Source organism: Mesoplodon densirostris, chromosome 7 (genome assembly GCF_025265405.1).
Source record: "Mesoplodon densirostris isolate mMesDen1 chromosome 7, mMesDen1 primary haplotype, whole genome shotgun sequence".
NCBI classification, from domain to species: Eukaryota; Metazoa; Chordata; class Mammalia; order Artiodactyla; family Ziphiidae; genus Mesoplodon; species Mesoplodon densirostris.
The window spans coordinates 57229997-57252003 of NC_082667.1; the positions used below are offsets into that span (position 1 = coordinate 57229997).

General features: G+C 37.6%; 1 protein-coding gene and 1 pseudogene across 1 annotated transcript in view; both read right to left on the reverse strand.

Moving 5' to 3' along the window:
• Positions 1–22007, reverse strand: part of UVRAG (UV radiation resistance associated) — a 361815-nt gene that overhangs the window by 104737 nt on the left and 235071 nt on the right.
• Positions 3071–3918, reverse strand: LOC132493206 (tomoregulin-1-like; annotated as a pseudogene).

A 22007-nucleotide genomic window follows, 5' to 3' on the forward strand; every position in this document is an offset into this window, starting at 1 on the left:
CGTACAGAAACAAAGCCCCAACACAGCCAAAAATAAATAAATATAAATAAATAAAAAAATAAAATTTTTTTAAAAAGCATTAAGAGAATGATGATCAGAAAAAAAAAAAAAAGATTCTTTTTTTTTAATCCTACATTTTCAGTGTTGGTCCAGACATCTATTCTATCATGCTCTGGAAACAGATCTTATTCAGTTTTCCCATTTCTTTTTAAATCAATTTTGTTCTATTTTATATACTTTTTGCTAAAAAATTCCATTCTACTTAAAAGTTGTTCACAGTATGTTATGATTTTTCAGTCTCTGTTGTATCTATGTGTCTCCTTTTTTGTTGTCATAATTTCCTCTCTGAATTTTTTTACTCAGCCACTTTTAAATAATACTTTTTCATTGCCATTCCCTCTAATCTCTATTCCTAGAATATTCCTATTAGATACATGTTGACACCTCTTAATTAACCTCTGTGTCCTATAACTTCTGTCTCATATATCTCTTTATCTCTCTGGGCTGCATTCTGGGTGACATTTTTCATTTCTATTTACTATTCACAAATTCTCTGCTTAAGTGTGTTTAGTCTACTATTTATGAGGGTCTTTTTAAAAAATACATTTTTCTATGTCTTTTGAGTCACAACTACCTATTTCTTTTTTTTTTTTTTTTTTTTTTTTTTTTTGCTGTACGCGGGCCTCTCACTGCTGTGGCCTCTCCCGTTGCGGAGCACAGGCTCCGGACACACAGGCTCCGTGGCCATGGCTCACGGGCCCAGCCGCTCCGCGGCATGTGGGATCTTCCGGGATCGGGGCACGAACCCGTGTCCCCTGCATCGGCAGGCGGACTCTCAACCACTGCGCCACCAGGGAAGCCCTACCTATTTCTTTTTATTTTTTATTTTTAATTTATTTGGCTGCACCTGGTCTTAGCTGCAGCACACGGGATCTTCATTGCATGGCAGGTGGGATCTTTTTAATTGCGGCATGCAGGATCTTTAGTTGCGGCATGTGGGATCTAGTTCCCTGGCCAGGGATCGAACCCGTGGCCCCTGCATTGGGAACATGGAGTCTCAGCCAGTGGACCACCAGGGAAGTCCCAACAACTACTTATTTCTGTTTCATAAAATCTCATTCTTTTTTTATGGATGCTATTTCCTCCTTTGAGAATTCTGAAATTCTTAAAAGTCTTTTTTTATATTATTATTTCTATTTCCTTATATGTGTATTCTCCTATTTTTTGGCCTTTCTTCATATGTTCATGGATTTCCCCTTTGGGTTTCCTACCCCCATAAAAGATTAAAGTAGAAAAGAGTCAACTGAAGGGGCTATAAACAATTTAACCCTCAGTAGTGTATGACTCCTAGATGAAGAGAGTGTATACTCAAATTGAGTTTTAGTGTCTTCCAGGAGTTCAAGTGTTTGAAACACAATAGAGAAAAGAGGAATATTTTACTCAAAAGACATCTGGTGAACATAATGATTATCTGAGTTCTAGGAATCGATCTTTTTCTAATATTATCTGATGTTGCTCTGTGTATACACATGTATATTCAGGCACACCATGTGTGAAACTCATGACAATGAATCATTTCTAAGTTAATATTTGTAACCTTTTATTTCATTGGCTAGTTTTGAGTGTGAAAACACTGCTTATTGTTCCTCTGAATTAGTCCTGTCAAACAATTAGGTCCTGATGTCAGCATATTTTTGCAGGGAGTGAGGACTGGGTCATTTAAGCATAATTACATTATTTTCACTGGAAAAGCCAAAAAAACTGAAATAGATATTCTGAACTAATAACTTTTAAGTTGGTCCTAAAACTTTATCTAAAAAGTACTTTCTAGTCAATAATCGGGTCTTTACTCTTAGTGACAAAATGACTGTTGAGACTAGTCCCAAACCACCCATCAACCAGCCATATCATTCTCTGCTCAAAATCAGATTGTCTTTCTTGCTCTCCCAGGGGTATGTCTGATGAATCTTGCAATGTGTTCATAAGACAACGTAAAGAAAGGAGTGTTACTGAATAAAAGGCACAAAACAAGGTATTTTTATTATCTCTCAAATTACATAATAAGCTGAGATAATATGCTCACTTTCTTAGTCTGTATCTGCTCTATAAAAACATCTAGCCATTACAGAATTGATTTTAAACTAATCATTTATTTTAAAAAGGAAAAAAGATGGTTTTAACTGTTTTTTTAAAATGATAGAGTAGGCTTTATTCAAATCTGTTTGTTAAACAGACTATTTTCACAACATCTAAATCTACTTTTCAGTGATCCGTTCCATCATTGCTACCATATACTTTTAAAAATTCAGAATTATTTTTTCAAAGAGAGAAATGATCAAATTCCAGTTCATACATCTTATAAATATTTTACATCTAACACACACAGCTTTACAGTTCATGCAACAGGTAGTGTCTAAAAAACCGGTTAATAAATCTCAAGAACATTGAAATGGCTAAACACAGTGTCTTCTAGATTTTTTTCATAAGAAAAGTAATCTAGGGCTTCCCTGGTGGCGCAGTGGTTGAGAGTCCGCCTGCCGATGCAGGGGATGCGGGTTCGTGCCCCGGTCTGGGAGGATCCCGCGTGCCGTGGAGCGGCTGGGCCCGTGGGCCGTGGCTGCTGGGCCTGCGCGTCCGGAGCCTGTGCTCCGCGACGGGAGAGGCCACGGCGGTGGGAGGCCCGCGTACCGCAAAAAAAAAAAAAAAAAGTAATCTGTAAACATCTTTACCTTCAGTTCAAGCTTGGTCATTTGCTGTGGTCATTGTGGAAGAAGTGGGTATGACTTTATAACCACTTGGAAGTGGTCCATCTTTGCAAAAATATTACATTCCATGGGTAAAGAACAAGTCTTAGAATTACCATGTAGTACAAATTTGTGAAATCAATTTCTGTATTTTAAAACAAAGACTACTAAACAGTCCAAAACTGTTGCAGCTGAATATTCTAAATACGAGCCAACAGTACTACACTACAAATGTCCAAAAAGGCCTCTGAAATAAATATTTCCATCCTTTAAAGAAAAAGACTTAATAAATGTACATCACATCATCAGTATACATATAAAAGTCATCAGTTTAAACCATTCTGGAAATATGTATCTGAAGTAAAATGGCCTAGGTTTTGCTGCTGTCGTCCTCTATTGTTTTTAGGGCATTTTCTTGTTATGCACATGACAACTGCTACTAGAATGGCAATCTGTACAGCTCCAATAATTGCTGCAGTAAGAACACGAGTGAGCTTTTGCCTACTTGGCACTACATAGAGAATACTAAAGTCTGTCTTTTCACAGTGCTGTCCAGTGCAACCAGATTCACATCTACAAGAAGCCTGAGTAGAATGAATGAATTCACATTTTCCATGGATACAGTAACTACTGAGGTTTTCAGGGCAAAGCATGTGGTTTCCAATATAAACATCTTCCCTTTGATCACTAGCATCTTTCACATCTGGTTGATGTTGTAGTCCATCATTTTTCTTTCCCAACAAACTAGTGTCATCTGTGTCTGTGCAATGACCAAGATGCCTTATATCAATTTGTTCTTGTTTTATATAAGATGCTTCTCAAACAAAACAGGGATTGTTATAGGAACTCCCATCAGAAGCAGACACAGGATTAAAACTGTATCCACTGCAATCTATATTACATACACCCCCAACATTCTCTGCATCTTCATCACACTCAGCTTTATATTTGCAAGGTCCACACTTGGAGTGTTTTCTGTGAACACCTCTCCCTGCCCCTTCCTCTTCTCTCTCTCTCCAGATCCAGAGCCATTATCAGAGTAGCATGGTCCCCTTGGTACTACTATGATCTCTTCCTGGTGCTTACAAGCAGCCCTTCTGAGAAAGCATTCATTTTGGTATGTGTCCCCATTTGATCCACAGATGGGAATATAATTTGTATAGCACATATACATAACTTCTGAGAATTTTGTGCCTTTTTGGTTTTTTGGCTGTGTTGAGTCTTCGTTGCTGCGCTCGGGCTTTCTCTAGTTGCAGTGAGCGGGGGCTACTCTTCATTGTGGTGTGTGGGCTTCTCATTGCAGTGGCTTCTCTTTTTGCGGAGCATGGGCTCTAGGTACATGGGCTCAGTAGGTGTGGCTCTCGCAGGCTCTAGAGCGCAGGCTCAGTAGTTGTGGCGCATGGGCTTAGTTGCTCACGGCATATGGGATCTTCCGGGACCAGGGATCGAACCCGTGTCCCCTGCATTGGCAGGTGGATTCTTAACCACTGCGACATTATGGAAGTCCCTGCCATTTTTTTTTGAATTTTATTTTATTTTTTTATACAACAGCTTCTTATTAGTTATCTATTTAATACATATTACTGTATATATGTCAATCCCAATCTCCCAATTCATCCCATCAGCCCCCCCATTACTATAATCCAAAGACCTAGAAAAATGTCTCTCAGGCAGTACATAATTACTGAACATTTGATGAATGAATGAATAGGTGAGCAGGTTCATTTATGTGTTTATAATTCTGATACTATGAACCCTGACTTTGAATTAGCATTTAATAATAAAAATACTACAAAATTGAGTTAAGTGTCTATTCCAAATTGCATGCTAAAAAGACAGGTAGGTTCCCCCCCAAATGATACAAAATGAGAAAGGAAACTTCTTTCAATTAAGTGTGACCAACCTGTATCTTCTTAGAACAGAATACTGCTTATCATTTCCCCTAGAAATCTCTGAAGGAAAATAACATGCTATTTATTTACCAAATTCTTTTCAACCACCTCAGGAATCTCCCATTTATTTATTTATGCAGAGACCACAAATAATATAGAAGCCAGAAAATAATAAAAGAAAGTATTGTATCTCCCATACAGAACACTATTTAGCAAATTCAATATTAGGAGGTGACTTCTAAAAAGTTTTTCCTCTAGTAACTAATTTTTTAAAGTCAGAAATGACAAAATTATGCTACTGCACACTCAAAAATAAATATTCCTTCTATGGAATATTTTACAACAGAAGTTGACTCGATAAATTCATTCGTCATCTACACATTTTAAGAAGGTTTAGTATAGCTGTCAATCAAACTCCAAGAGACTTGCCATTTCTCATTAACTTTCCAACTGTATATTTATACAAACTAAATAATAAAATGCTCCAGTTGCTTACTGGTGTGTTTAATTAACTTACAGCAGTAAATTTCTGTAACTAACTACCGTTAACACTTCTAGTATTTCATCACTAGACTCTCCACATCATGAACCTGGGAGTCATCATTTATATTAATGGGAGTTACTAACAAGCAGGATGGGAAGAACTAATTCTTTTGTAAGTCTTTAAAAAAGGTTTCCAATAATATAAATGAGTAGCACTCAAAATTCTTGGCATTATTATCATCAATATTTCCTCAAAAGTAAATATGGAGAACCACTATTATAAATGTAAAATTAATCAAAAAGCAAGAACTGGTATATGAAAATTATATGAATTATGAGAAAAAGTAACCACCTGCATCAACCCTGTATGAAAAGGAGATGCTGTATACACAGAAACATGTATTCTAGTCTTAAAGGAAGTAGCTTTAAGAAAAAAAGGGGGGGCTTCCCTGGTGACGCAGTGATTAAGAATCTGCCTGCCAATGCAAGGGACACGGGTTCGAGCCCTGGCCCAGGAAGATCCCACGTGCCGTGGAGCAACTAAGCCCATGCACCACAACTACTGAGGTTGAGCTCCAGAGCCCGCAAGCCACAACTACTGAGCCCACATGCCACAACTACTGAGCCCACATGCCACAACTAATGAAGCCTGCACGCCTAGAGCCCGTGCTCCAAAACAAGAGAAGCCACAATTAAGAAGTCTGCTCACCGCAACAAAGAGCAGCCCCCGCTCACTGCAACTAGAGAAAGCCCACGCACAGCAACGAGGATCCAACACAGCCATAAATAAATGAATGAATGAATGAATAAATTTATAAAAAAAGAAAATTATGTTTCACTGTAATGGAGACCCTGAAAGGAATAGTATAAAAGGATAGAGTCACTTTAAAAAAAGTAAATACTAGCTATATAATTGTGAATAATTCCAATACAGAATAATAGAGGTAGTCAAGAGATAATTTAATTATCTACATAATATAGACACAATAAATATTCATAGATAGCATATATGTAAAAGCTACTCAAAAGCCTAATATATAAGCAGGAGTGAGGCTGTTAGGTTGAGGAAGGTTTGTGCAGATTTAACTGTATTTTCAAATTGCCCTCTGAAACAAACTAATTGAAACTCTCACAAAGGATAAGAGTTCCCTTTCATCTATATGCTCACCAAATCAGGTACTAAACAGACATTCGATTTTTGGCCAGGTTGATGGATGTAAAATGGTATCTCTTGTGGTGTTAATTTGCATTTTCCTGATTACTAGTGAGACTAGTAAAATACTAGTGAGTATTTTTTCCTTATGTTATTAGACATTTAGGGTTTGTTCTTCTGTAACAGCTTCCTTATACACTATGTCCATATTTCTATTGGGCTGATTGCTCCTTTTCTTATTAATATATAAAGGGTTTTTTTCCCACATATTCTGGACTGACTCTTGGCTGATCTATGTGATACGAATCTCTTCTCCTAATATGTGGCTTACCTTTTCATTTTGTTTTTGTTTTCTTTTGTTATTAGTAGGTTTTTAAAAATGAAATCAAAGTTATGGATCATTTCTCATATTATGGTCTGTATGTTTCTGTGATTTATTTAAGAGATCCTTTCTGAATTAGAAGCCATGGACTTCTCAAATTTCTCATTTCTACTTATTATTATCACTCCATATACAAATATTTACTGACTGACTATTATATGCAATGGTAATTTTACATAAATTCCCTCTTTTACTCTTCACATTTCTCTAAAGCCAGTGCACGGAGACTAGTGAGGCGAAATAAACTGGTTCAAGATGTGCTTGATACTGAAGTTCTTTCAGAAGAGTGAAATGGAAAAGCCATTTCTCCTTTCCTAAGTTTAGAAAACACAACTTTTATTATTCACATGCCAATATATATAGCTTATCCCTGTTAAATAGTTATATATGGAAGTGACTATATGTTTAAGTCCAATTAGTCATATATTTATTATAACCAACCTGTGATCCAGAACAATTTATAAAGATATATTACTATGCTTTGAATAAATGGATATGTGTATATTGATATTAACCACTCAAAGCTAATCATCTTTGAAAATAATTTTTATTTTTACATCAACTAAAGATTGAACTACTAACTTATCCCTCTTTTATTTATGCCTAAAAGAAAACTGCTGAGCAACTTGAAGTCACTCACCAGGCTGGGTGAGAAACTAGATGCTTTGGCCAATGGAAAGGTGCAATACCTGTTTTGTGCCAGGGTGTGTGTGCTTCTGTTGTATCTAGCCTTTGCTTGGGCAGCTCCTAAGCCTCTTCCACACTTAGCAGCTCAGATGTTTAGGGGCCACCTCCTAAAGCATGCCTTTGCTGGCTGCTCAACTCATCCCCAGGTATTTCTAACATAACCCTTATAATGCTGAGGATGACTGTCTACTGACTTGCTCTCCATCCCTGATGCCACTTCAGCAGCTGAGTAATTGCACCTAATACCAGCATCTTGTGCAGTGACAAACATGTACTAGTCCTCAACATATGGTTTGACTTCAGTGATGTAACTCTTTTGTAATTTAACTCTCCTGTGACTTAACTATACATGAGTTAACTCTCATATCAATTTTTCATTTCAAGGAATTAGAGAAAAAAAACTCTGAAAACCAATTGATCATTTAATCCAATTCAGAAGTTACATTTGGTGATCTTGTAACTGTAAATTATTGTGGGGAGAGGAGTAAAAAATGTCAGTGAATAGAACTATCTGGTTAAAAGAATGATATAAATTTGTTTTACAATTACACTATTATCCAGGACATAAATGTTATTCCTAGAAAACTGTCTAAAGAACTATTATAATAAGATGCTTTGGGAAGTTACAGTAAGTTCACATCTACCTAAAAATAATTTTCTTACTCTTTCTACCTATTTATTTCTTCAGAAAACCAAAAGATTCCACAAATCACTTACTCCAAACTCTCTGGCTTGATATAATTATCCTCATATCCCTCATTATTTGCCTACCAAAAAATCTAACATAAGAATTAAAGGAAAGAAAGATACTACTTTCAATGTAACATCAATAAAATTAAGTCTTATTTATTAGAGTAAATTATTAATTCATATCAGAATCCAAAGCATCTATGCTGTCATATGATACACATTAATAACAGACAGCAGAAAGCCAGTCCATGCTACCTGGAGAACTCATTGATGCTCTGGGGACCTCCTGTTGAGAAACACTTATTTCACATATTCTAATAATGTAACAATCTTTAACCCATGACATAGCCCACTATTAACTAAATATATTATTCCTCTACTTTCCCTGGTCCCTCAAAAGCGTTACATTGAACCTCTCTACACTGATTTGAGCACACTGCAAACCAGAAAAGCAGTAAATTCAAGTTAGGGTCACATGTCAGAGTCATCTGGTTTTCCTTTTTATTCCACTGTCCCATTATATTACTGTATTTTAATTTAGTTGGTTGCAGAAAGCTGAGATGACAATAATACTAGAGAAGACTTCCTCATCCAGATAATAACATCAGCACTGTAAAACACACTTCATTAAAAACAACACACACAACAATATGCTTCCAAGTGTCAGAGATGAAATGGCTACACAATTACTTTTGACTCATTTTCCACATTTCCCCTCTCTCAGTGGACTGCCTAATCTCCATAAGGTGCTCATTTCCTGTTTCACCCAGCAACCACCTTCTGCATTTTTATTTTGTTGATTTCTGCTGCCTAAAATTTCCATGGGGATTCCTCATTTTAAAACACACTCTTTGCTCTCACTCCTGAACACAGCCCCATTAGCATGGCTGCCTGTGCCTTGGATTACAACAGGCACTGAAGTTAATAGCTTCCCATGGTCCTAAGGGAGTGTATGAAACAAGGATTGTCCTGGCCAGAGCATCTAGAGTTAAAACTATGGGCTAGAGCATGGAGTGTCAGATTACTTAATAGCATTTGCAGAAACTGAACATCCCTTTTGCTCTCCTAATTCAATTCAAAAAATATTTATTGAGTGTTTACACAATACAAGGCTCTCTGGGTAAGACAATGGAGTAAGTTTCATGCCAAGTAAGATGCAGTTTCTACACTGAAAATATTTCAGACAAGAAAAAGACAACTCTAATACATCACTTGTATCACACTGGGTTGTTGTTAAAATGAAATGAGAACATATATAAACATAACTCATTTCTGAGATACTACAGAGAAAGAATTGTTCATAGGATTACAAAAGGCTAAGACAGTCCATCAAACTATGGGGAATTAGAAAGACTTTATGAGGAAAGTTTTAGATAATAACGGAAGAGCTTTATGTACAACCACAATTAGGTTATGAACTGAGAGGGCACTGGGATAAGACTAAAAAAGTAAGTAGCAGGCCAGGCTGGGAACTGTTTAACTATTTGAACATGCTCTACATTCCTTTTAAGAATAAGGGTTTCGGGGCCTCCCTGGTGGCGCAGTGGTTGAGAGTCCGCCTGCCGATGCAGGGGATATGGGTTCGTGCCCCGATCTGGGAGGATCCCATATGCCGCGGAGCGGCTGGGCCCGTGAGCCATGGCCGCTGGGCCTGCGCATCCGGAGCCTGTGCTCCGCAACGGGAGAGGCCACAACAGTGAGAGGCCCGCATACCGCAAAAAAAAAAAAAAAAAAAGAATAAGGGTTTCAGCATTCTGCTGAACTGATAGGTTCTAAAACACAGACACTTACTTGACTCATTAGCAGATATTAGGCAGTAAACTCCCTGAGTAGTTGAAGCAAGAAACAAGCCTGCAGACCTGCAACAGTTTTTTTTACCCTGTGCTCTGGGAAACTTCATTAGTCCTTTCCATTTACACCAATGACTGAAAGACAATGTACCTCGTGGCATTACTACAAAAAGAAATCTAGTACTATTCTACTGGGTTGCATTTTTAATTTTCCTTAACCTTTTCTTAGGCCCACCTTTCCTTTTAGCACCCAGAATTAGAAAAAAATAAAAATTACATGGCTGCCTGGAATTACTGTTGCAAAGCTCAATGTATACATAATAGTAGGTACAAAATTTTATTGAGCATCTTCTGTGTGCCAAGCACTGTGCTTCATTTAAACCTCATGATAATCTAGTGGCACAGATATTATACCAGGTGAACCAAGACTCAGAGAGGACAACCTTTCCCCAGTTGCTCAGTGATTAGAGGTGAAGTCCCAACATAACTTCAAAGACTTAAGTGATTAAAAAACAAAAACAAACTCTGCCTAGTTTAAATAAATTGAGGAATGAGAGAAGAAAAGAGAGGCATTTTGCATTGTAACTTTTAGAGGAAAAACAAATGTTAGATAAATGAGATTTAAATAATTAACATTTTCAATAAGAACACGGTGACTCCGCTTAATATATAGGAATTCACATCATGGCATTTTTCACCAGTGAGCTTCCCCTAAACCAGGAAAGGGGTATTTCAGTCTCATATATAGCCCCTCCCCCCCTTTTTATTTGCGGTACATGGCCTCTCACTATTGTGGCCTCTCCCGTTGCGGAGCACAGGCTCCAGACGCGCAGGCTCAGTGGCCATGGCTCATGGGCCCAGCTGCTCCGTGGCATGTAGGATCTTCCCGGACTGGGGCACGAACCCGTGTCCCCTGCAACAGCAGGCAGACTCTCAACCACTGCACCACCAGGGAAGCCCTATAGCCCCTTTTTGATAAATATACTTCTTCCATCTCCTAAATGCTTGCTTAAAAGTACTACGCTTAACAACTGGACCATCTTCTGGGCTTGATTCCCTCAGGGGGCCAGATCAATGTGAAGACTTAGTTAACTTCTTATTTGACCTTACTTCATCTTTTAACCTCTTTCTGCATTTGTGAAATGAAGGGTTGACTCATACGACCTAAGAATATTCTGACTGGTTTTAAAACACAAAGTCTACAATGCTGCATGTACAGAAACATTTTTTTCATCTTTATTTTTGTTCCACTGTGTACCCTTAGGTAGTTATAATGGAGCTGGACTATAGACATTTGGGAAAGTTTTCACATGAACAGATTTTTCAACTTAGGTCACACTCCTGTAATCAAGTAGAAAACCTGAAAGAACTAATAATTTTATTCATTTCAGCTATATTACTCACACTGAAAAATATTTGTTTGATTATACTTTTAAGGTGCACAGCAAGAAAAAATAGAAAACCAAAGCATTTGGTTCACCCTCTGCCTCAAGTCATCACAATCATTGTTCAATATAAAGGTCTGAGGTCTGAGTTCCTGACTACTTTAAATGCCAGCATCTGAGCAACAACCTATAATAAAATGAAGATGAAAGGTTACAAAAAATGTTCTAATTTATAGGATAAACAGTAGAAGAGTTGAAAATTAAGGCCACATCACTTAAGCCTAAGCATCATGTGAAAATCTCCCACTTCTGGAAGGAGGCCATCAGATTTAATTGGACACCATGAAAGTAAACATGCTAATTTAGTGAAAACAAGGACTACTTCTGAACTCTCCACATTAAAACAGCTTGATTACAAACAGAAGCTGAGAATGTTTATACGAAAGAATTTATAATATAAGATGTGTCAACAGGTGTTAAGTATGCCTAAAGCAGAGAAGAATAGCAATGAGGAGTCAGAATTACAGTCTGAAAAAATTTAGGTTTTCAATACATGCTAATGAAATCCCAAGGGTCAGTCATTATTTCTATAGCGAATCTGCTACTTATGCAAATAAAGTTCAAAGTATTCTCACTGATTCAAGGAGACACCATTAGAAAAAATTCTCATTCATTTATTAACAGGTCAATGTGGCCAGGCCAAGAGGTAGGCTGAAGGAATACAGAGATAGGGCATCAGTCTGATCACTGCCACTCGGCAAATTCCTTTGTCCCTTCCCTCCTGGCAAAATGCAACCTGGTTATGCTGAAGGGGAAGCTCCATAAACATCCAGACATGCCAAGGTGGCTGCAAGGTGGCTCAAGTCACAGGCTTGGGGATCTTGCCAGCTCCTTTATGTATAAGTATGCATGATGGCCATATGCACCCCAGTCACAAAAAGGTGGCAGATCATTAAAACTGACCATTCCTTCTCTCATGAGCATGAGATCCACATGCAATGACTACGATCTAGGCCCATTATTATCTGATTTTGGATATATCACAATTTCTTTGTACTCTAGAATTTATTTCTAAAAGAAATCAGAATCAATCAGGTTAAAAAAGCAATTCCTGGGGTTTTAGTCAAGATCTTCCACAGGAATAAACATAAGCACAAAAAAATCCACAAAATGGGAAAAGCAGCACTACCATTTCTCTTGGTTCCAATAATTCCACTAAAGAAAAATAGCTGACCAGCTTTTACAGATCTGTAAAAACCTTGTCAGGGACAGGCCAGGAAGTTTCAAAAGTGCCTGCCAATTTACACCACTCCCTATTTCTCCTTCTGAAAATAAAACAAAAAATTTCAGACATCTTTTGAGGGCTTGAAAAAGCCAAATGCTCTGACCAGCTATGTCGTAGCTCAATCTATTAAGCTAGTCTATTCTGAATGTATTACCTAACAGACAGTTAAGTAGCACAATAACAATGACCAACACATTTCATTTCAAAAATCACTTTAAAACCTACTTTTCAGTCCTCAGTGAAAAAAGAAATAAGGGGTAAAAGAACATTGCAGCTAGACTCTGGCTACATTCCTTCGTGTTTTGTGGTGTGAGCCTCAAAATGAAATGCAGCAAAGATTTCAGAGTTTCCCTTTACAGTGTGCAGGTGCACAAGTAATGGTTTAGGCAAGGCATCAGTCCAGACCTGGGCTTCAAACAGACCAGACACAGGAAAAAACTAGTTTTTGGTGTTTTTTTCCCCCTTCTAGCAAAACTAGCTAAATAGAGCTTTGAACCCTAATATATCACATTCCAATAGCCAGATGAAACAGGTAATCAGAGAGGGCAGAGGTTGAGGATTCCTAGGCCTATTACAATAAGCATAATTTATCCAATGAGTCATTTAATTCCTATTTTCCCATGAAGACCTGATTCCACCTAATACCCTGGAAAGGTTCACATGAAAATCGACACACTCAGGAGAAAAGAAAACCATGTCTAATCTGCTCCTTCAGTCATCCAGGCTAATAACTGAGAGGCTGATTCAATCAACAAGCATAATCAATAAATGTATTTGTATTTAGATATTTATTTACACATCTATGTTGTTCCAAAATGGATCTGAAGTGCTTTACTGCCCAGTGAAAATATTTGATAGTTCATAAAATCTAAGACAGCATCAACTGTGAACTGCATCATTAACTTATGTGCCACTAAGAAAAGATAAATGCTATCAATCATGCCATTAATTGTAAGATGTATCTCATTTTTAGCAATATTAAAATGTCGAAAGTATTTACATTAGAATCAATAAAATACAATTTGTGTTTCAGTGAAAAGGGGAAGATAGAGGTATAATATAAAATTCGTTCACTAAAAAGCAATTCCTGTGGTTCTCCTGGCTGCCAAAGAAAAAAATGAATAACATCATCACCAAAATCTCACTGGCCTTCCCAGATTGCTTCGGAAAATCAATCAATAAATAAATCATCACTACTACTCACACTGACTCATACTACTTGGAGTGCTCACATGTTAAGCTGCTCCTTCACAAATTAAAGTGTGCAGCTGATCTGGATACAGAGTATTTATCATTTCAGGAGCACCCCTCCTTCAAGCTCCTAAAGTGATTTTCCTACGTAACTAATATTTTAAGGCAGATCATCATGCACAAATTTGATAAAAATCTGGAGAGATATTTAATTTTCTTAATATGGAACCTACAGAAGGTTGGGAGGCATTCTCCACAAAACTACAAGGTCATCTCTGTGAAAGACATATCTGGTTATGGTATTCCCTTCTCTTAAAATTACCTAGGGGTCCCTTCATCCCTTACAAGTAGTGTTTTTCATCATTACACAAACAAATGGAATGGAGTCAGCAAAAATGGTACAGTAAGTAGATCAAAGGACTTGTCTCTCTAGAGAAACATTGAAAAAAAAATCAAGCAAAAACTGTCAGTCAAAGGCTTACAACAACTGGCTGAACAATGAATCAACAAAAAGGAAACTCAAAATCAGAAGGAATGCTTTGCAGCATTTTTACTTACCTTGTCCTTAACCACCTCTCCAGCTCAGCAGTGGTCGTTAAGGACAGCAGCCTGCCCTTGTGAAGCCCTGACCCCTAGTTCTTAACGGAGCAGAGCAGATCTTATTCTAAAAAAATTTGGGTTGGTTTGTTCTAACTTGTCTGGGGGCGACCTGCAGGACTAATGCAAGGTACTTGCCTTTGTTTTGCCTAGTCAGAACTCACTCAGTGAGGAAAAGCAGAAGACACTGCTCAAGAAGTAAGGCAAACCAGGGCTTCCCTGGTGGCGCAGGGGTTGAGAGTCCGCCTGCCGATGCAGGGGACACGGGTTCGTGCCCCAGTCTGGGAAGATCCCACATGCCGCGGAGCGGCTGGGCCCGTGAGCCATGGCTGCTGAGCCTGTGCGTCCGGAGCCTGTGCTCCGCAACGGGAGAGGCCACAACAGTGAGAGGCCCGTGTACCGAAAAAAAAAAAAAAAAAAAGAAGTAAGGCAAACCAACAAACCCCATAGCCTCTTTCTGCAAAAGATTAAGGTTGAGACACACAACAGACTGTCTAAAGTCTGGGAGGAAAAGCTGGGGAGAGTTTCTTTGAGAAATTAGTGTATTCAGAAGTACCCACACACACTGGGGAATCAGAAGTTATAGTGGGAATGTAAGTTGGTGCAGCCAGTGTGGAAAACAGAATGGAGCTTCCTCAGAAAACTAAAAATAGAATTACCATATGATCCAGCCATCCCACTCCTGGGCATATATCCAGAGAAAAACGTGGTTTGAAAAGATACATGCACCCCAGTGTTCATTGCAGCACTGTTTACAATAGCCAAGTCATGGAAGCAACCTAAATATCCATCGACAGATGAATGGATAAAGAAGATGTGGTACATATATACAATGGAATATCAGCCATTAAAAAGAATGAAATAATGCCATCTACAGCAACATGGATGAACCTGGAGATTATCATACTAAGTGAAAGTAAGTCAGAGAAAGACAAATATCATATGACATAGCTTATATGCAGAATCTTAAAAAAAGGATACAAATGAACTTATTTACAAAACAGAAACAGATTCACAGACTTAGAGAAGGAACTTATGGTTACCAGGGAAGAAGGGTGGAGGGAGGGATAGATTGGGAGTTTGGGATTGACATGTACACACTGCTATATTTAAAATAGAGCACCAACAAGGACCTACTGTAGAGCACAGGGAACTCTGCTCAGTATTCTGTAATAACCTAAATGGGAAAAGAATTTGAAAAAAGAATAGATACATGTATATGTATAACTGAATCACTCTGCTGTACACCTGAAACTAACACAACATTGTTAATCAACAATATTCCAATATAAAATAAAATTTTAAAAAATTTTTAAAAATTAAAAAATAGAAAAGAAGTTACGTACATGCTCAGAATAGAATGCATGCTCAGAAAACACCTGAGAAGACCCTAGGCTTTCACCTCTGGCTGACTGCTAGGCTTACTGCAAGAAGTGAAGGCGAAGGCCTTCTGGTTGAAATGAAAGGACATTACACAGTTACTGAAAGCTGGACAAAGAAATAAAGATCTCTAGTGAAGGTAACTACTTACACGGGTAAATTTAAAAGACAGTATTATGGGCACACAATGTATAAAGATGTCATCTGTGACAATAACAACATAAAGGTGGGGAGACAGAGGTACAGAGGAGCAGAAGTTTTACATACTACTGAAGCTAAGTGGGTATCATTTCAAACTAGATTGCTATAGGATGCTAATTATAATCCCCAGAGTCACCAATAAGAAAATATCTTAAATACACTGAAAAAGAAATGAGAAGGGAATCAAAATGGTACATTACAAAAAATCAATTAAGTAAAAAAAAAAGAGGCGGTAATAGAGGAAATGAGGCACAAAAAAGGTATAAGAAATATGGAAAACAAAATGCAGAAGTAAATCCTTCCATACCACAAATTATGTTAAATATTGTATAAGTAGATTAAACTCTCAGTCAAAAGGCAGAGATTGGCAGAAAGGATTTAAAAAAAAAGATCCAACTATATACTGCCTACAAGAGAGTCATTTAATTAATTATTTTTTAATTTTTATATTTTTGGCCTTACCATGGGGCATGCAGTATCTTAGTTCCCTGACCAGGGATCAAACCTGTCCCCCTGCAGTGGAAGAGCAGATTCTTAACCACTGGACCTCTAAGGAAGTCCCTGCAAGAGACTCATTTTAGATCCAAAGATACAAATAGGTTCAAAATGAAAGGATGGGAAAGATATTCCCAAATACAGTAACCAAAAGAGAGCTGGGAGGCTATCCTAATATCAGACAAAATAGTCTTTAGGTCAAAATTGTTACAAGAAGCAAAAAAGTTCATTATATAATGATAAAAGGGTCAATTCATCAAGAAGAAATAGTAACTCAAAACACACACACTAAATGAGAGCCCCCAAGTAAAAGAAGCAAATGTTGACAGAATTGAAGGAGAAACAGTCCTACAATAATAGCTGGAGAGCTTAATACTCCACTTTCAATAATGGACAGCATATATAGACAAAAGTTCAATAAGGACATATAAGACTTGACAACACTATAAACCAACTAGACCTAACAGACATATATAATAGAACACTGCATCTAACAATATTCTACACATTCTTCTCAAATGCATGTGGAACATTCTCTAGGATAGATCATATATTAGGCCACAAAACAAGTCTTAATAAATTAAAAAATTCTGAACTCATACAAATTATCTCTCCATCACAATGGAATTAAACTAGAATTCAATAACAGAAGGAAAACTAGAAAATTCACAAATACGTGAAAATTAAACCCTTTTAAACAACCAATGGGTTAACTGAAGAAATCACATGGGAAATTAGAAAATACTTTGAGAGGAAGGAAAATAAAAACACAATATGTCAAAATTTATGAGATGTGGAAGTTTAAAGGTATAAACACTGACATTAAAAAAGAAAGCTCTCGGGCTTCCCTGGTGGCACAGTGGTTGAGAGTCCCCCTGCCAATGCAGGGGACAAGGGTTCATGCCCCGGTCTGGGAAGATCCCACATGCCACAGAGCGGCTAGGCCCGTGAGCCATGGCCACTGAGCCTGCGTGTCTGGAGCCTGTGCTCCGCAACGGGAGAGGCCACAACAGTGAGAGGCCCGCGTACCGAAAGAAAAAAAAAAAGAAAAAAAAGAAAGCTCTCATATCAGTAACCTAACTTTACATCTAAAGGAATAGAAAACAAAACCCAAAGCTAGCAGAATGAAAGAAATAATAATGATTAGAGTAGAGATAAGAGACAAAAACAACAGAGAGAATCAACAAAACCAAAAAGTAAATTCTTTGAAAAGATCCATCACATCTTCTTATTCTAGCTAAAAGTTTTTAGCTACAATAAGAAAATAAAAAAGACACAAACAACTAAAATCAGAAATGAAAACAGACATCATTAAAGACCTTACAGAAATGAAAGGGATTATAAAAAATACTGTGAACAACTGTCAGCAACAAATTAGATAACCTAGATGAAATGGTCTTATTCTTAGAAACACACAAATGATATAAACTGAGTCAGGAATATATAAAGAATATGAACAGACCTATAATAAGAAATTGAATCACTAATCAGAAACCTCCCAACAAAGAAAAGAGCAGAACCACTTGGCTCCACTGGTAAATTCTAACAAACATTTAAAAGAAGAATTAACAGCAATCCCCAAACTCTTCCAATAAAGTAGAAGAGAAGGGAACACTTAACTTCATAATGCTTTCTATGAGGCCACTATTACTCTGACAGAAAAGTCACGCAAGAAGACTATAGACCAATATTCCTTATAAATATAGATGCAAAAATCCTCAGTGAATTCCTAGCAAACTGAAGCCAACAGCTTATTAAAAGGCCCTCTTTGCAGAAATAGAAAAGATGATCTTCAAATTCATATGGAATTGCAAAGGGCTCTGAATAGCCAGAAAAGTACTGAAAAAGAACAAAGTTGGACGATTCACAATTCCCAATTTCAAAATTTATTGTGGAATTGATATAACAATAGACATATGAACCTGTGGACTAGAACTGAGAGTTCAGAAATAATCTATGGCTAATTGATTTTCAACAAGTGTGCCAAAGCCATTCAATGAGGAAAGAACAGTCTCTTTAACAAATGATGCAGATACAGCTGGATATCCTAATGTAAAAGAATGGAGTTGGACCCCTAAGCCATAACATATACAAAAATTAACCCAAAGTGGGTCAAAGACCTACATATGAGAGATAAAATCAAGAAAACAAAGGGGTAAATCTTCATGAGCTTGGATTTAGCAATGGATTTTAGATATGAAACCAAAAGCTCTAGAAACAAACACATACAAAAAAGATAGATAAATTAGACCTAATGAAAATCCGAAACTTTTATGCATCAAAGTACACTATAAAGAAAGTAAAACAACTATTTTAATCTCCTCTTATTCACCCCATTGATAAGAGACCCCTAGGGTCATGGGGATGGTTGAACACTTAACATCTGACACTGGACATATGAGATTAAAAGCAGATTACTGGTCACACATATTCAAATCCCAGGGGAGGAGGACACCGCATGCCACACAGGCTCACATGGGGTTACACCTGAGAAGAGAGTGAACAACCAGGAGCTATGGGTGGCAGGCTCTGTAGTATGAAAAGGACAGAGTGATGATGATTGGTTCCCAGGGGAGGATGTGATTGGTTTGTTTCCATCATTACCCATCTGGCAAGGAACTGAAATTCACTACTCAGGAATAAGCAGAGACTACCTAGACCCCTGAATAAAGAGGGTTGTTTGGATAGGGGGCCTGATCCACGGGAGCAGAGTTGGGAGGGACTATTCAAGGCCCTCCTGGTTTCACCAGATATCCAGGCAGCACATAATACTGACCTTAATTTTAGGCCTTAAACTGTAACAACAACCTAGAGAATGGGAGAAAATACTTTCAAATGATTTATTTACCTGGTAAGAGTCTAGTATGCAGAATATACAAAGAAGTCTTACAACTCAAAGAAAACAGGAACAACCCAATTAAAAATATGGGCAAGAGGTGAGGGAGATTAAGAGGTACAGACTTCCATGTACAAATTAAATGAGTCACGGGTTTGAATTGTACAGTGTGGGGAGTATAGTCTTAATTATGTAATATCTTCGTATGGTGACAATAATTAGACTTATTGTAGTGATCATTTTGAAATGCACGGAAAAATCAAATCACTACGTTGTTACCAGGACATAGTGTTGTAGGTCAACGGTACTTCAAAAACAAACAAACTCATAGGAAAGAGAGATCAGGTTTATGGTTACCAAAGGCAGAGGGGTAAGGGGTGGGAGGAAATTGTATGAAGGCAGTCAAAAGGTACAAACTTCCAGTTATATGATAAACAAGTACTAGGGATGTAACATACAACATGATTGATATAATTAATACTGCTGAATGTTATAAATAAAAGTGGTTAAGAGAATAAGTCCTAAGAGTTCTCATCACAAGGAAAAAATTTTTTTCTATTTCTTTAATTTTTTTCCCTAATATGAGATGATGGGTGTTCACGAAACTTACTGTGGTAAGCATTTCATGATGTATATAGGTCAGTCATTATGCTGTACACCTTGAACTTTTACAGTGCTGTATATATATCAATTATATCTAAAAAAAACTGGAAGGAAAAAAACAGGCTGAAAATCTGAGTAGATATTTCTCCAAATAAGATACAAAAATGGCCAGCAAGAACATGAAGAAATGCTCAACATCATTAGTCATTAAGGAAATACAAATCAAAAGCACAATGATATGTATACCACTTTATACCAGGGAATGTAAGCTGGTATAGCTGTTGTGGAAAACAGTTTGGTGGTGCCTCAGAAAGTTAAACATAGAATTATCATATGACCCAGCAATTCTACTTCAAGTTATATGCTCGAAAGAACTGAAAATGGATACTCAAGCAAATACTTGTACATGAATGATCACAGCCAAAAAGTGGAAATAACCCAAATGCCCATCAATAGATGAATGCATAAACAAAATGTGGTATATACATTCAATGGACTACTATTCAGCCATAAAAGTACATGAAGCACTGATTGTGCTCAATGTGAATACACTGAAAATAGTAGGCTAAGTGAAAGAAACCCTAAACAAAAGGTTACATGTTGTAAATGATTCCAGTTACACGAAATATCCAGAACAGGTAAATCCACAGAGACAGAAAGCAAATGCGTGGTTGCCAGGGACTGAAGAAAGGGGTTACTGGGTAGGAGAACAGGGAGTGACTACTTAATAGATACAGGGTTTTCTTTCAGGGTGATGAAAACGTTTTGGAACTAGATAGAAGTGTTGATTACATAATACCATGAAGATACTAAATGCCACTGAATTGTACACTTTAAAAAAGTTAGGTTATGTGAATTTCACCTCAATTTTTTAAAAAGAGCAAAGAAACCATATCTCATGTCTGGGCCTATCAACTGAATCAGCATTTCTGGAGGAGAGGCATTTCCACGTTTCTATGCTAGATTATTTTTATTCTGCCTTTAGTATTTCCTTTAGTATAGGTCTGCTGAGATGCATTTTCTCAGTACTGATAGTCTGAAATGTCTTTATTTTGCCTTTACTTTTTAAAAATTAATTTATTTTTGGCTGCATTGCATCTTCGTTGCTGTGCATGGGCTTTCTCTAGTTGCGGCGAGTGGGGACTACTCTTCATTGTGGTGTGTGGGCTTTTCATTGTGGTGGCTTCTCTTGTTGTGGAGCATGGGCCCTAGGCACATGGGGTTCAGTAGTTGTGGTGCACGGGCTTAGTTGCTCCATGACATGTGGGATCTTCCTGGACCAGGGATCAAACCCATATCCCCTGCATTGGCGGCAGATTCTTAACCACTGTGCCACCAGGGAGGTCCCCTGCCTTTACTTTTGAAGGATAATTCACTGAATATAGAATTCTAAGTTGGCAGTATCATTTTACATGCTTTAAAAATGTCACTGCAGGGCTTCCCTGGTGGCGCAGTAGTTGAGAGTCCACCTGCCGATGCAGGGGACACGGGTTCGTGCCCCGGTCCGGGAAGATCCCACATGCCGCAGAGCGGCTGGGCCCGTGAGCCATGGCTGCTGAGCCTGCGCGTCCGGAGCCTGTGCTCCGCAATGGGAAAGGCCACAACAGTGAGAGGCCTGCATACCGCAAAAAAAAAAAAAAAAATGTCACTGCATCACCTCCGGTTCCCAATGTTTCTCTTAAGAAATTAGCTTTCAGCCTTATTATTGCTCTTTTGAAGCAAATCTCTTTTCTCTCTAGGTACTTTTAATATTTTCACTTTATCTCTTTGGTTTTCTGCTGTTTTACTATAATTCCCTTAAGTATGTTTGCTTTGTACTTTTTCTGTGTTGTATTTAATGCTTCTTGAACTTATAGCTTGATGTCTTTTGTCAAATTTGAACTCTGTCATTATCTCTTAAAATATTACAATTACCCTATGTGCTCTCTTCTCCCTCTCTGTGACTCCAATTATATTTATATTAGACTTTTTATTGTGTCCTACATATGTCTAGCACTTTTCGATAAATCCATCTCTTTTGTACTTGTGCCTGCCTGGTCAGGTATTTTCTCCTGGGCTATCTTCCAGTTCACAAACCCATTTTTTTAGATATGTACAATCTGCTGTTAAGTCTTTTATCTTTTTCCTGGTTGTCTCTCTGACAAATCTTTAAGCATTTCATTTGGTGACTAGCGGCAACAGATATAACATGAATATTTGCAGAGTATATGATA